General features: G+C 39.9%; 1 pseudogene; it reads left to right on the top strand.

Annotated features, from left to right (window-relative positions):
* The first annotated feature begins 14,173 nt into the window (after positions 1-14,173).
* LOC149213740 (monofunctional pimaradiene synthase pseudogene) lies at positions 14,174-16,060 on the top strand (annotated as a pseudogene).
* Positions 16,061-17,010: the final 950 nt, after the last annotated feature.

Raw genomic sequence — 17,010 nt, 5'->3', positions numbered from 1 at the left:
AACAATGTATATCTAGCACAATGGTCCCCTCCTACTTCACATAGTCAAGCCTGACAGACCAACTGGAAAAGACCGATGAATCAGCCAGTAGGAACTATTCCACTCCCTCAACCTACACTGCCAGCATTACAACAAAACCCTCAGTCTAACTTAAGACCACAACTCCCAGCCCAACCCAACCCTAATCCGAGTAACAGACCGATCCAATCTATCCAAATAATTGAAACACCAGAAATAGGAACCGATCTAAAGGAGTGTAATGACCTTCAATTAAGATCTGGGTGCATCATTGAAACAGAGGGAGATAAAACTGCTCAAGTTGAAAATCAGTTACCTATAGAACAACTGCCACAAGAAGAGGATGTGACCAGACAACAAATTCATGATCAAGCAACCACATCCTCTCCCCCATTCCCAGAACGATTAATTATACCTCGACCTATACAATATCCCGATTTTGACATTCTGGGAGAACTAAAAAATCTGTACATAAAAATCCCACTCCTCCAAGCCATTGAAGACATCCCAATACATGCAAAGACTATCAAAGAGCTATGTATAAATAAACCAAGGAGGAAAATAACAAATAACCCAAATGTCCAAGTATTTGGCACTCTATCCAACTTATTATCAGGAAAAGAAACACCCGTTAAATACGAAGACCCAGGAAATTCAATAGTAACCGTACAAATCAATGGACAAACCTTCTCAAATGCCTTAGTTGATCTAGAAGTTGCAATTAATATCTTGACAACCACCACTTGCCAAAAACTAGGCATTACATCAGTAGAACCGACCTCCACTTTATTAGAACTGGCTGACTGATCCGTGGTTAGGCCAGAAGGCACACTACATGATGTCATGGTATCTGTTGACTCCTGGGAGTATCCGGCCAATTTTCTGACAATAAACCCCAAAAACCGACTTGATGGACATCCATTGATTTTAGGCAGACCTTGGCTTGCAACTGCTAATGCTTATATTGGCTGCAGACAAGGCAGTATGACCATAACTAGGGGGAAAATATCAAGAATCTAGCTTTATATCCCCCAGCGTAGCCAAGTGTCACAATAATAAAATCTAACAAGCATCATGTATCATAGCTCACCGAAAATATTATATCTCCATTAACCATAGAAGAGGCTCTTGATTTCAAAGACCAAACAGAAGATGATGCCATTAACAATTTTATTAGCTAAGCTGAATCCAGATCCCACATACAATGTCACATGATAGAAGCAGCATCTGATAATGAATCAAAATAAGATCCTCTTAAAGATACACATGATCAAACAATACCTACTACCTCTGTCTCAAATAGAAAAATTGTAGAAATTGAGCCAAGAAAGACTTTAAACATTAATGCCAACTTGACTTCCGAACAAGAAGAGAAGCTCATCCAACTACTGAAGAAATACAAAGAATCATTTGCATGGGACTATCCTTATATGAAATAAATTGATCCCCAGTTATGTACACACCACATTTACATAGAAAAAGATGTGAGACCTGTTCGCCAACCACAAAGGAGACTTAACCCTCATCTAAAAGACATTGTAAAAGCGGAACTTCAAAAACTTTTAGATGTGAGCTTCATCTACCCTATCTCTGATAGTAAATGGATCTCTTCGCTTGTTGTGGTACCAAAGAAGAATGGAAAGTGGAGGATTTGTGTAGATTATAGAGAGCTAAATAAAGTAACACAAAAATACCACTTTCCCCTTCCATTCATTGACCAAGTATTAGACACTTTGGCAGGAAATAAATTCTTTTCTTTCTTATACAGCTTCAGTGGATACAATCAGATCTAGATTGCCCCTGAAGACCAAGACAAAACCACTGTTACTTGTCCTTGGGGAGCATTTGCCTACAGAGTCTTACCTTTTGGCTTATGCAATGCCCCTGCCACATTTCAAAGGACTATCCTCAACATCTTTTCAGATTTAATAAATGAAGGGCTTGAAGTATACATGGATGATTTTACACCATACGGAGATGATTTTGACCCAGCATTGGACACACTGGAAAAAGTCCTGCAACACTGCATTGCCACCAGGCTTTGTTTGAGCCATGAAAAATGATATATGATGATGACTAAAGGACTTATTCTAGGCCCTTATATCTCAATAGCTGGCATATAGGTAGACCCAGCCAAAATTCAAATAATTTTGCTAATTCCAACTCCTACCACTCAAACAGAGGTACGCAATTTTCTTGGATTTTCTGGTTATCATAGAAGATTTATGGAACATTTTTCACATATTGCTGCACCTCTATATGCACTGACAGGTAATGTTGACTTTCTTTGGATAGAAAAATGCGACTGTGCTTTCCAGTATCTGAAGAAGATTGTGTTAACAGCGCCAGTCCTTTGAGGTCCAAATTGGGACTTGCCATTTCAAATTTCATCAGATGCTTCAGATACAGCTATTGGAGCAGTCCTTGGGTAGGAAGAAGATAAAAAACCATATGAAATTTATTATATTAGCAAGAACTTATCTCCTGCTGAATTGAATTATTTTGTTACTGAAAAAGAATTTTTAACTGTAATACACGCTGTCAAGAAGTTCATGCATTACATTACTAGATATCCTATTATCTTGTATACAGATCACTATGCCATAAAATATTTAGCAAATAAACCAAACACAAATGGTAGAATAACTAGATGGCTGATTTTATTGCAGGAATTCGATATCACAATAAAGGACCGACCTGGGAAAGGAAATCCTGTAGCTGACTTTCTCTCGCGAATGCCAAAACCAGTGGACGTAGCAGCAGTTGAAGATCAATTTCCAGATGAGAATTTGTTTACTCACTGTTAAAACACCTCGGTCTGATGATGTTGCGAATTACTCAGCAGTAGGCAAATTACCGAAACATCTGACCCCCAATGAACGAAAACAGATTGTGCAACGAAGTGCACAATTTTCTTGGATTGGGGGCTACCTGTTCCATATAGGGGCAGATATGCACATCAGGAGATGCGTCCGCGAGGATGAAATTTTTGACATTTTGAAAGCTTGTCACGCCGGACCATGTGGCGGACATTTCGCCGATCGGAGAACTGGACATAAGGTGCTGCAAACAGGGCATTATTAGCCCATGATCTTCAAAGATGCAAAGAAGTTTGTTCAAGCTTGTGATAGTTGCCAAAGAGCAGGATGCCTTGGTTAGTCCAACGAAATTCCCCTGAATCCATAGCTAGTTATTGAACCATTCGATCCCATTGAACTATTCGAGCGATGGGCCCTCGATTTTGTTGGTCCAATTAACCCATCCTCGAACCAAAAAACATATATTTTGGTAGCAACAGAATATGTCACCAAATGGGTTGAAGCAGAGCCATTGCCGAGAGCTACAGAGGATTATATCATACAGTTCCTGTTCCATATATTTGTGCGATATGGGCTTCCAAGAGATATAATTACAGATGCTGGACCATAGTTTGTTGGTAACAAGATTTCCGCAACACTAAAAAACTATCATATCCAGCACAAAATTACCACTCCATACCGCCCAGAGGCAAATGGTCAAGTAGAAAGCAACAATAAAATAATAGAAGCAATCCTAACAAAAACCATTCCGTCACATAGACGCGATTGGGATGCAAGATTACCAGAAGCCTTCTAGGCTTATAGAACAACATGGAGAAGCACTACCAGCTGTTCACCATACCAAATGGTGTTTGGAAAGGAACCCATTTTTCCCATAGAATTCGAAATACAAACACTGCGAACAACACAAGAAGTCGGTCTAGATCTAAACAAGGCACAGATTAATAGATTACATGAGCTCAATGAGTTAGATGAAATCAGGTCCTCTGCCCTTCAAAACACTACATTAATCCAACAGTAGCGAGCTAAATGGCATGACGCTCTCATTAAAAATAAAGTCTTCCGCGAAGGAGATTGGATGCTCCTATATGATTCCAGGTTTCAGGATTTTACCGGGAAGCTTCAGACTCATTGGCTGGGGCCATATGAAATCCAGAAGGTACATGATAATGGCACCCTTACTCTAATTACCATAGCTGGATCTGGACATACCTTTAAGGCAAATGGCCATCGAGTTCGACTTTACCGCAAACCACTTACTCGGGAATCCTTCTACCAGCAACTCCGTGAAGACTTCGACATGTAAATTTTGGAGGAGGAAGAGAAATCTTCCTCACCTCTGGTTCATTAAGTGATTCACTTGTTCTTACATTCTGTACATAATTCCTTTGTAGCATAAATTGTTCTCTGTACATATTTTTTTTTCTTCTTTGCTGTTCCTTTTAGGGAGAAATAGCATTTTCACCGTCTTCTTGTTCCTTTTTCAAGAAACAACACCCCTACATTTTGCTGTTCCTTTTTGAAGAATCAGAAATTCCATCATTTTTGTTGTTCCTTTTAGAAGAAACAACACCTTCACCATTTTGCTGTTCCTTTTTCCAAAAGAACAACACTTGCATTTTTTTTTTGCTGTTCCTTTTTCCAAAGGAACAGCACTGTCATTTTTGTTGTTCCTTTTCTAAAGGAACAACACTTGTGTGCACTTTTGTTTTTCCGCTGTTCCTTTTCCAAAGCAACGACACTTTCGTTTTGCTGTTCCTTTTTCAAAGGAACAACACTTTTTGTTTTAGCCATTTCTTTTTCACTTTCATTTTGCTGTTCCTTTTCCATAGGAACGACATTGGCGTTTTTGCTATTCCTTTTCCAAAGGAACGACACTTGCGTTTTCTACTGTTCCTTTTCTAAAGGAACAACACTTTTGGTTTTTGATGTTCCTTTTCCAAAGGAACGACATTTTCATTTTGTTGTCCCATTTCCAAAGGAACGACACTTGTGTTTTCTGATGTTCCTTTTCCAAAGGAACAACACTTTTGGTTTCTATTGTTCCTTTTCCAAAAGGAACAATGCTTGTGTTTTCTACTGTTCCTTTTCCAAAGGAACAACACTTTTGGTTTCTGTTGTTCCTTTTCTGAAGGTACAACACTTGTATTGTTTGTTGTTCCTTTTTGAAAGGAACGACACTTGTGTTTTCTGCTGTTCCTTTTCCACAGGAACAACGCTTGTATTTTTTTGCTCTTCCTTTGAAATGCCAACATTTTCGTATTCATTTTACTTATGCTTGTTCTCTTTGCCATTCCAATTTAAAGACACCTGTTTTTCCTGTTGTTTCGAGTCTTTTGGAGCACAGCGATACACTTATGTAATGCATACAAAACTAGAGCATACTGAAATCAGTAAATTACATAAATTTGCTATTTTTACAAGAAATTTCTCTGAGTTGATAGGAGGGAAGAGGAAAGGACACAATTATTCATAACTTTGTTGTCATTATCCTACTAATACTAATCTGATTGGTTATCTTTATCATGATGGTTCTTTTTAAAATTCCCATAATCTTCTTTGATCATTATTAAGGAATAAGAACAAAGGGTATATTTTTCTATTGAGATGTTAAGACTTCTTCCACCATTCCTACTCTTAAGGAGTACTGAACCACCCTTTTTGTATAAATAGGAAAGTACTTTATAAAAGAGAAAAAAAGAGAAAAATGTTTATATGACTTGTTTATATGGGTTGTCAAATGCAGGATAGGGGGTCTCATCAAGAGCCAGCCTACCATGATCATAAGGAAGAAAGTGAAGTGGAATTCCCACTATGGCCACCACACTAGGGATATGATCCAAGAGGCACATCAAAAAAAATAAAGAGTCCTTGGAACAGGAGGTCTCATCACAAGTTGACTTGTCCACCTTTCACTCCTTCCTGGTGAATGGCATTATCGTTTAACTAGTTACCAAGCTAGCATAATGACCTCCATTTTGACATTGCACAAAACTTCCTAAGCATACATAAAGGATCATGGTTCCATGGGTGAAACAAACAAATCTGTCAAGGTTATGAACACGTGTGGGAAACAGAGCTCTGTTGATGGTATTGAAGTCACATTCCTTATACACCAATAGCAGTCATCAACACCCTTCTTTGTCTTATACCTTTGTAATACGTCAAATAAGATTATGTATATCACTTCCCCGAACCATTAAACACATGAAAATATATTATACCCAATCACGACGGAAAAGTCGATAATGACTGCATTAGACTTTTTGTGCACGTCAGCTGTCCTATCCTCCCAGCCTTGCATCATATCACAACATTCTCTTATTTGTTAAGCGATCCTATTATACACCTCGATTTCACAACCTGCTCCTTTTGTAAACATGGAATTTTTGTATATGCTATTCCTTTATGACTCTGTACCATGGCAGTTCAGCACACTGCTCCCTCATTTGACGGCTGAGGACGACCTATCACATTGTGGGGGGGAGGCAGGTGACCTCATAATTTGCTGGTATACGTGTCAGACTATTATTCGGAAAACTTTCACTTGGGAATAGCAAGGCTTAACGGTATATCATTTTTCAATTTGCATGGCTTGCTATTCCTAAGCTATTTCTGTATTAGGCTCTGTAGCAATTAGTAAGTGACTCAGGATTTGAACGAGCCTTGCTATTTCATTGTTTTCTCTATGTTTCTAACAGTTTAAACAACCTGCCGTTCCATTACCGTCTTTGCATTTTTACAGCGTGCTAAAACATGGGAGGAAGATCAATTTGGAGAGAACCACAGGTATTGATAGCTTCTGATGCTGCATAGGAAATCCTGACAAGGGTAGGATGGCTAGTTTATCTCAATCATTTACAGGAATCCAACGAGACCATAGCAATAGAATTCTTGCAGAACTTGCAAGAATATCACTCCATGGTAAGAGGGAGACACATAGTAGTCACCGATGACATAATTGCAGAGGTTTTGGGATTGCCAGCCACTAGACCTATGTGGACTCTAAAGAAGGAGAGACTGCGAAAAATCATAAAAATCTTCCAAGATGAAGCCTAGAACTTGACAGTAAGAGGAATGGGAGTCCTACCAGTAGCATTAGGAGAGCCATGGGCAGAATTGGTGAAGATCATCTAGAGCTACTATTATCACCTAAATCTGCCCTAGGCTAAAGGAGGGAAAAAATTAGGGTAACCACAAATCATGCTCATTCTGGTAGCTAGCCCTACCAGAACAGGGGAGGGCTCTCTCCGAGTCATGTTCACTGAATAAATGCTTGGAAATGATCTGAGGTGACTTGAAATGCAATATTTACCTTAGGCTAGTAAGTGAATGGGGATTTTTGAACAAATTTTAATGAATGGCCAAGCTTCTGGGATGTATGGGACTGGCACTCAGCAGCGAACATAGAAATTAATACAAAGGCACAGATTATTCCGTGAGGTAAGGTAGGCATAAAATGTAGCAATTTAGTTAGAGTCACTGCGGCATGAATAGATTTCTGAAGAAAGTGAAAAGGGCATAGTGGTATGAATCCTTTTCAACAGAAGAAATAACACTGTACATGAAATTTTCCCACAGGCAGAGCAATAAAAATTGAATTCTACCTAATCTCACTCAGAAAATTTCACAGAAATGAAGCATGAAATGAAATATGGAACATAACAGAATACATATGAAACATAAGAACACATTTGCTACACTCACAACCACAAGAATCTCATGAAACAGAGCCACTGCCTTTCATTAATTCTCTGTCAAAATTACACAGTGGAGAAACAGAGTTTCTCTCCCACAGTCTCCCAGAAGTTATAAGCCAACCAACCCTTTGCAAATAGCTTGCTTACAATATATAGAATGAGTGAGGAATAGATAGAATGCCCAAGGGTTGGGGAGTTACTTGAATGATCACAAAATGGAGCTGGAGAGCCAACCATCAGCTACAGGTGCAATGCTCATGAACATGACATTTGGCATGGGATGGCCCTTTGTATTCCTTTGCCACTTGGATGGATGATAATCTGGAGAAAAAGCTATTTAAATGCCGCCTTGGGTGCCAAAAAAATGAAGCATAGAAGACCGGGCCCACTTGGAGAAGTCGCGAACCAAAATTTCACGAAACAGGAGCAAAATGGCACTTTTTCCCTTGTGCGCCGCGCCAAATTCTCTGTGCATCGCGCCACTTTGGAGCCTGTTTTGGGGCACTTGCAGGTGTCCAAAATGTGCCCAAGTGGGCTTGTTGGAAAGCCCGTCCTATCTAATTTCCAACCCAACTAGAATTTTTGAATTTGGAGCTCATTTGCCCCTCCAAAACTTCATTTTCCCAAGACTGCTTTCTATGTTTCAAAAAAGTGGCAGAGAGGCCATTTTTGGGTGTTTTTTTACCTTTAGGAGGCCTAGATCTCCTCAAAATTTCTTGCCCGGACACCAATAGGCATGATTTTCGATGCTGAATCAAAAAATGCAAACCATTCCTCGATTGGATCCCTAGAATTTTAGGGTTGCGCTAGTGGCGTGACGCACGGGGAGAAAATCCCTGTTTTTTGTCAAAGAAAATTTCAAAATTTCAAAATGTGCTCCAAATTTCTTGAAATTTGGTCTGGAGCTTCTTCATTAAGTGTTATGGTGGGCCAAGGATTGCCTTAGCCAAATTCCGAAGTCGATCATGCTCTTTTTGCCTCTTTTTCCTTTTTGATGCCTTCCTTAGGTTTGCCTTCAAATCCATTATTCGTGCCTTGCAAACCTTGTTCTGTGCCCAATAGTGGTTTTTCATGTTCCTGAGCATGTCCCTGTCCTTGTGTGCTTTCATCGATAGCTTCTGTAAGTGGATGTAGATCCTCTCGAGCCAAATCTCTCAATCAGCCTCTATCTCCTGCTGAATAGGTGTCTTCTCATTTAGGCTTCTTTGGGCAGCTTGCTGGTTTTCACGGATGTTTTGCAGATCCATGATCTCATGCTGGTCCTCAGGCTGCTTGTTTCTCTGCTTCAAATACTTGATGATCTATTTGGCCCTCTCCACATTTGCATCATCATCCTGAATGAGGATGAAATCGGCCTCCTGTTCACCTGATGGCCCCTCATCATGCATAGGTTTCTTGCCCTTGTCCTGTATTGCTATGAGGGAAGCATCAGCAAGCAAATCCAACTTAACCTTCTCTTTTTGCCTGATTAGGGTTTCCTGGAGTATTTTCTTCAACTGCTTGATTTTGACTTTAGAGACCTGATTCCTTGTGTAGCAATGAGTAGCCATGTGTCTTTGAAATTTGTTGTCTCTTTTGGCCTTCTTAAGAATATTATTTAAATGGAAATTTACTTTGTCAAGCCAAAACTCCATATTTTCATTGATTTCTCCTACAATTACGTCAACTGAAGACATTTGCTCCCTTTGTTGTTGAAGTTCCCTTTTGAGTCCTCTAGTCTTTGGATTCCTCCTTGTCACTTGCTCTTGGTGCTCATCTGAATCACCTTCAATCGCTTATTATTCCGCTCTAGGAATCAAACCATGAAATTAGCCTTAGAAACATTGTCCCTAAGCTCTTTGATCTTGGCATATTTCTCTTGAAGCTGTGTCACTGTGGGTCTCCTCCTCATATTCTGATGAAATTCCTGATGCCATTATTTCTGTATATACCCTGAGTTTTCTTTTGCTGCCCTCTGAATCTAATGAAACTGGTGGTTGCCCTGAGAATCTGTCACCAAGGGGAAAATAAAACAGGGGGTGTTAGGAGGGGAATGATGAAAGGGGAATATGGATTTAAGAGGAGAAAGTTATCAGGGATTTAGGAGTATCTGGTTATAGTTTTGATGGGATAGGGTTTTGGATTTTGATTGAGGTAGGGTTTGGGTGTTTAGACATAGGAATCAAGGGAATTAAATGGATATGATCACAGTGGAGGTAAGGTGATTATTAGGGGAAAATTCTACAGAGGGATTGGTTTGATAAGGGTAGGGTAGGAGCATGTTTTAGCAATGATGTTATTGTAGCAAAACCCTAGCTTTTTGACCCTCTTTTTGTCATTTTTGGGTTTACTTAAAAAAAATTTCATTTGATTTCTTGGTCATTAAATCATATTTCTCTTTGAATTAAGGATCAATGGTAAATGTATCTAGGGCCACCTTTGCAATTTTGGGAGCCATTCACAAAAATTTGAGTGATTTGGGTGGTTTTTTAGGCTCACAGGCCTGTGCGCCACGCGCTTTGCCCAGTGCGCCGCGCTAGTGTAATATTAACACTGTGGACGGGCTCCCAGTGCACCACGTGCCCTGAGTGCGCCACGCCACCTTGTGTGTGCGCTGCGCACTGCAAAATGACACAAGTTTGCTTGGAAAATGAGGGGTGGGGCTTTAGTGGATATTTTTAGGGGGTTTTCTCAGGAGACAAGGTGGAACGGAGGTGAAAATGATGAGGAGTGAGGGGACAAGGGGAGGGGAGTGGAACCTTGGTGGCATCATCACAATCTTGCAACCCCATCTATCGTTTTTCTTGATGATTTTTTCATGGTTGACCTTGTGCATTCGGGGTACCATTTAAATGTCTTATACACACCATATCATTGAAAAATTTGATGGACAAGAGGTGTCATAAGGCCTACCTCTTGATTTGATGGGCTTCACAAGAAATTTGAGAGAATTTGGCACAATTTCAGACCCTCTCCTATCCTTGTAGGGCTAGCTACGAGGCTGAGCTTGGTTTGATGTTGCCTTGAATCTCACCTTCCTTCAGCCTGAGGCAGATTCGAGCGCTAACATAGTAGTGACCATACTGGGGATGAAAATGGTTTGCTTGAAGATTGTTCTGCCCCAGTACATATCTCAAGTTCAGAGCTGATTGTTGATGGTGAAAAACGATCAGACATAAGAAGACGGCTAAAATCATTCACCTGGCGACTCCTTTCACTGAAGAATCCAGAAACCAGTGCTTCATGGTGACCCCACTGCAGAGAGATCAATAGCTTTGATTTTTATTTTTATTTTAGATGGATTGGATTGCAAGAAGATATGCTCCCATGAGCCGAGATCACATTCCAGGCTTTCCAAATAAAATGCCCAAGGTAGATTGGTCAAAGAATTTGCCTGTGTTCAGAAATGTGGAAGGTAATGACGCTGCTCTTCATCTGGTGAAATTTCACATTCATGTGCATATATTAAAGATCAATTTTCCTAAAGACTGTTTGATGAAAATGTTTATGGCTACTCTGGAAGACGAAGCCCGATCTTGGTATGAAAGTTTTCCACCTGCTTCCATTTATTGTCTAAAGGATTTTCATTCAGTATTCTTTGAGAAGTATAAATAATCTTATCCATCATTAAATTTAGTTCAGGATTGTTGCAAGCATGCTTATGGTTTTATTGATAGCCTTGAAAAATACTATGAGGATGATAATTTTATGGACGAAGAAATCATGGAAGCATTGTATGAAAATCAGTTTCAGCAGCCTACAGAACTTTTAGAGGAAACTTCGTAGCAGGATCGAAATCAGCAGGTTAAAGATTTCCATATGACTGAAAATGATGAAAAAAGAAGTACTATTTCAGATCTAGTTGAACTAAATGAGGATACGCAAGAAAAAGATGTTCCAATCTCTGAAAATGATGATGATAAACCAGATTGAGAGACGGATTGTGATGAGTAAAAACATGTTGTTCCAGATCTCATAGAAGAGAATTGCATTGTTGAGGCTGCCTCAAATGAAGAAGACAGAGTTACAGGCCTAACTGACCTCATCTCATCAGAACACAACTTTCCTACCAAGGTAATCTAGTCAATTCATGAACAGCAAGAGGATGTCTTTGTTCAAGTAGGTGAAAAAGTTTCTCTAGATGAATTTAAGATAGATGATAGAGATGTCATGCTTGAGTTTCTAGAATCATCCGAAGTTGCTTTTCTTATGATTAATGAATGTAATAAGGAACATGAAAACCTGGCTATCATATCATATGAAGATGACCTACAGTACATTTACACCGCAGAAGATCAAAACATTTAGGATTTCCATTCAGATTCTTCTTCATATGTTTCATGTGTTGAAATGTTTTTCCAAGAAGAGATCTGCTCATCTATTTGTTCAGAATTTTTTGGGGACCAGGAGCAGATTTTTACTGAAGTACATTTTGAAGAAAGATCAGAATCAGGTGAAAAGGACACCTTGTTCTTTCAGCAGGAGGTGGCAATGGCAAATCTTCATGTTTTTCAAGATCCTCTGGCAAGTTTGTTGCAGCCAGCAATGACGATGATTATTGGAGTGTTCAGTGATGAAGGAGATCATGGTAAATTATTTTTTGGAGACCCAGTTACGAGCATCTACCGTTGACCAGAAGATATGATAGGAAGAATCAGTCAAGAAGCCATCTTCTTGATTGGTTGCATTGGCATTTTGATATAGTTTGAGGATATATTGTCTTGTAAGAAACACAGGTGGCCATGTACTGCCACCCAGCTTTAAGTTTTAAGTCCAAGTCTTTGCCATTTTGAGTTAGTTTGTTAGAGTCAAGTTTTTCAGTCATTTCAGTTTGCATTGAGTCAGTTTGAGTCAAGTTTCAGTCAATAAATTGAGTCATGTTGGTTTGTCGGAATAATGGACTCCATAGCCCAATGGACAAAGGCACTGTCTAGCTCTCCCAGAGATCTGATGTTCTTGGCACCTCCACGGAGCGACAACTGCCATCCCAATTGGAGCCAATGTTAGACTCAGTCTTGTCAGTCCTCTGTCAGAGTCAAATTCACCAAGGTTCATTTCTTGTCATTTACAGTCATCAAATGCCATTTTGGTAAAAAAGAGTCATTTTAATTCTGGAGTCCAGGGTTTTGTCTCCAGAAGTGTGAAGTAACGCTTGCAGGGCAGAGGGAAGTTCAGTAAGTGTTTATTTCAAGAGTTTCATCATCATTAATGCTCAAAGATATTTCTTCTTCAAAACTCTATTTTGAAGAAGAAATTGTCAAATTTGTTTTATGATACGCTCCATTCACAAAATGAACTCTTGGCAAATCATCCTAATTGTCAAATATACAACACGCTCAGCAGTTTGGTGGAGTTTGATGGTTATTATCTTGAAAGTGAACCGTGTGTGGCTTGTAGCTGTCCAGAAGTGCCTTATACAAGAATGAAGTTGGACAATCTGAAATCTGAGACCAAGTTCACTGATAACTGAAACATTGTCAAATGCACAAGATGTATCAAATGAAGTAAGTGCAGAGCTGAAAGGTCAACCTGATCTGATTATTGGAAATTACAGCGATGGGGATTTAGTCGCATCTTTGATGGCACATAAACAAGGAATTACTCAGTGCAACATTGCTCATGCTTTGGAGAGGACAAAATACCCAGATTCAGACATATATTGGAGGGATTTTGAGGAAAAATACTACTTCTCTTGCCAGTTTACTGCAGATCTAATTGCAATGAATCACACAGATTTCATTATCACTAACATATTAGGAGATTGTAGGAAGTAAGGATACTGTTGGACATTATGAAAGCCACATTGCTTTCACCCTTCCTGGTCTCTACCGTGTGGTTAATGGAATTAATGTTTTCAATCCAAAATTCAACATTGTTTCTCCTGGAGCAGACATGCAGATTTATTTCCCTTACACAGAAAAGCAGCGCCGCCTTACTGCTTTACATGATTCAATTGAGGAACTCTTGTTTAATCCTGAGCAGATAGCTGAACATATGTGTGCCTTGAATGACCATAAAAAACCCATTATATTTTCTATGGCAAGACTCGACCGAGTGAAAAATATGACAGGATTGATTGAATGGTTTGCAGAATGTTCAATAATGCCAAAGGCACGTAGAGAGGATCAAAATAAGTCTTCACAGTTTCAGCAGCTCCAACACCTGCAGGAAATCAATCAAGAAAAAGTCATCATTTCAAGGCCAAAAGTCAGAGGAAACGAGAAATCAGAGTTTGTGTCCAAGTTGTCAAAGTGCCAAGACTCTACAACTTTACAAAGTGAATTTGCCAAAATCAAAGTCATCAAGATATTTTCATTGATTGAAGGGCCATTTGCATCCAAAAAGATCTAATTGAAGGGTTAAAGGACGATTTTTTTGTTTTGAGGCCAGAATTGTGCTGACAGTCAACGCGCGGCGCATACAAAGAGCGCGCGGCGCATAGAGTGCGCGCGACGCACTGGGCATCATTTGTCAGTGCATTTTTGTGTGCGTGCGGTGCACCAAACCAGCATGGCGCACTGGGAGTGCGCGTGACACGTTGAGCCTTTCACCCTGCATTCATCACTGTTTGGTGATTTTTCAATTCAAATCATCTTTTCGACAACGCTATCATACATTGTTCAGTTCAGAAGCGGTCCACATATGAATTGAACCCGGATGATCTATCCAGTGTTCGAATATGAAGTTGAAAGACATCCAAAGAATGTGTTTTTCAATCAGGATTCTTCTGATACAGGTTCCCTCATTCTAGGTATTCAAACAGAATGGCAATTGCAGCAGATGATTCGCTTTGGTAACAAATGTCTCATAGCAGCTAACACAATCCAAGGATGGATCATTCCTCAGCTCGCCGGCATCTACAGCAGCAGTATTCATGTGTACAGGGAACACCAAGTGCTTGGAATTCTTGAACTTCGTTTTAATCAAATTCGGAACCATGTGCCGTGTCAGTATCCGCTTGATCTATTTGAACGTCTGTGGGCCGTTGATATTGTCGAACGGTTAGGGATCGATCGCCATTTCAAAAAGGAAATCAAGGACGCATTGGATTATGTTTACAGCCATTGGGACGAACGAGGCATTGGATGGGCGAGAGAGAATCCTGTTGCTTATATTGATGTTATGGCCATGGGACTTCGAATCTTGAGACTGCATGGATACAATGTATCCTCAGACATTTTAAAAACTTTTAGAGATGAGAATGGCGAGTTCTATCGCTTCCTGGGTCAAAGGGAGAGAGGAGTAATAGACATGTTAAACCTCAATCGTTGCTCACACGTTGCATTTCCCGGAGAAACAGTCATGGAAGAAGCAAAACTCTGTACCGAAAGGTATCTGTGGAATGCTTTGGAAAATGAGGATCTAAAAGAGAACATTCGGGGAGAGGTGGAGTATGCCCTCAAATATCCATGGCTTAGGAGTCTACCAAGGCTAGAGGCCAAAAACTACATTGAACATTACGGGGAAAATGATGTTTGGCTGGGAAAACCATGCAAACGATGCCATATATTAACAACCGCAAATACTTGGAACTAGCAAAACTGGACTTCAATAATGTGTAGTCTATACACCAAAAGGAGTTACGCGAGCTTCGAAGATGGTGGAAATCATCAGGTTTCGCAGAGCTCAATTTTACACCCGACCGTGTGGCTGAAATATTTTTCTCAATCGCGTCTTCTATGTTTGAACCAGAGCTCGCTACGTGTAGAGCCGTTTATACGAAATCTACCATCTGCACTGTCATTTTAGATGACTTATATGACGTGCATGGATCTGTAGAAGACATCAAGCTGTTCAATGAAGCAGTTAAAAGATGGGATCACTCTTTGTTAGACCGAATGCCAGAGCACATCAAAACATGTTTCCTGGGTCTGTACAATCTGGTTAATGAAATAGCAGAAGAAGGGCGTAAGAGACAGGGTCATGACGTGCTCCCCTACATTAGAAATTTATGGGAGATCCAGCTTGAATCTTTCACGAAAGAAGCAGAATGGTCGAAAGCTGAACATGTGCCGTCCTTCCATGAATACATAGAGGCCGCTGCCATATCAGTAGCGCTGCCAACTCTCGTTCTGATTAGTGTTATTTTCACTGGAGAGGTTCTCACAGATCACATACTCTCCCAAATTGATTACCGATCCAAATTTGCATATCTCATGAGCTTGACAGGGCGTTTGGCGAACGATACCAAAACTTACCAGGTGGAGAGAGGTCGAGGAGAGGTGGCTTCTGCCATACAGTGTTACATGAAGGAAAATCCCGAATTGTCAGAGGAAGAAGCTCTCAAATATATTTATAGGCTCATGGAAAATGCCCTCGCAGATTTCAAGTGTGAATTTCTCAAGACAAAAGACGTGCCGGAGTATTGCAAAAGACTGGTTTTTGACAATGCGAGATCAATGCAGCTGGTTTACATGGAAGGAGACGGTTTCAAACTTTCACATGAAACGGAAATTAAAGAGCATGTCAAAAAGATCCTGTTCGAACCAGTTGTATAGAATAAATTATTCAAATAAAGGCCCGCCCCTCTCACGGTGTTCTGTTAACGTTTTTATAGTCATGTTTGTGGGAGGTAGTTTAAATGCGAAATTGGAGAATACATGTGCTGCATATCTCACAAGATCCACTCGTGGGCTTCGAGCTTTTCTAAAGAAGCATGATATAGATTTCTCTACGCCTCTCTGTAGCATGGAAGTGGAGCACGCTACAACAGAGGATTTGCAGGAGCTAAACCAAGTACTCTGCGAGAAGTTAGAAGATAAATGAAGGGCATAGCTGGTGAGGATACAATAAAGCATCTATTTGAAAGACATCATTTGAAATACATCGAGTGCGTAAATGTGGATTATAAATCTACAAGGAAGGAATCATTATATGATCTACAGCTTGATGTTAAAGGTTGCCGAGATGTCTATGCTTCATTTGATAAGTATGTTGAAGTTGAAAAAACTTGATGGTGATAACAAATATCGCGCAGAGCAATATGGACTTTAGAAGGCAAGAAAAGGTGTTCTTTTCCTTGGTTTTCCCCATACCACAACTTCAGTGAAGCGTTGAATATGATTTCATGCGAGACACAATGGTCAAAATAAATGATTGAAATGAATTTATACTTCACTTTCCTCCAATTCTTCAAAGTGGTGATGATGCCATTAACATCTTTGTCTGTCTGCTCAAAGACTTCTCCAACCCAATTCCAAAGAGTTGTGGTGAAAGTGCATCTATTCAGGAGATGATTTGTAGTTTCTTCCTATTGTCTACATAAGTTACATCTTGAGGGGCCAACAAAACCTCTTTTTCTTAGCTTATCCCATGTCAGAATCTTGCCCTGTTGAACCAGCCACTTGAACAGTTTTATTTTCATCCAAGGAGGATTTTCCCAAATTTCTTTCCATGTCTTATTAGTGTTGGGATGGTTTAGTTCTGCATCTATTCTTTTGGCTTCCTTAAGGTTGAAGAGACATGTCTTGTTCTTTCCCCATCTTAGTTGATCA

This window comes from Pinus tabuliformis, chromosome 1_1, assembly GCF_031772625.1.
Source record: "Pinus tabuliformis cultivar Carrire ecotype Pingquan chromosome 1_1, CPIR1, whole genome shotgun sequence".
NCBI lineage: Eukaryota > Viridiplantae > Streptophyta > Pinopsida > Pinales > Pinaceae > Pinus > Pinus tabuliformis.
This window is presented reverse-complemented; position numbering and strand designations above follow the sequence as displayed.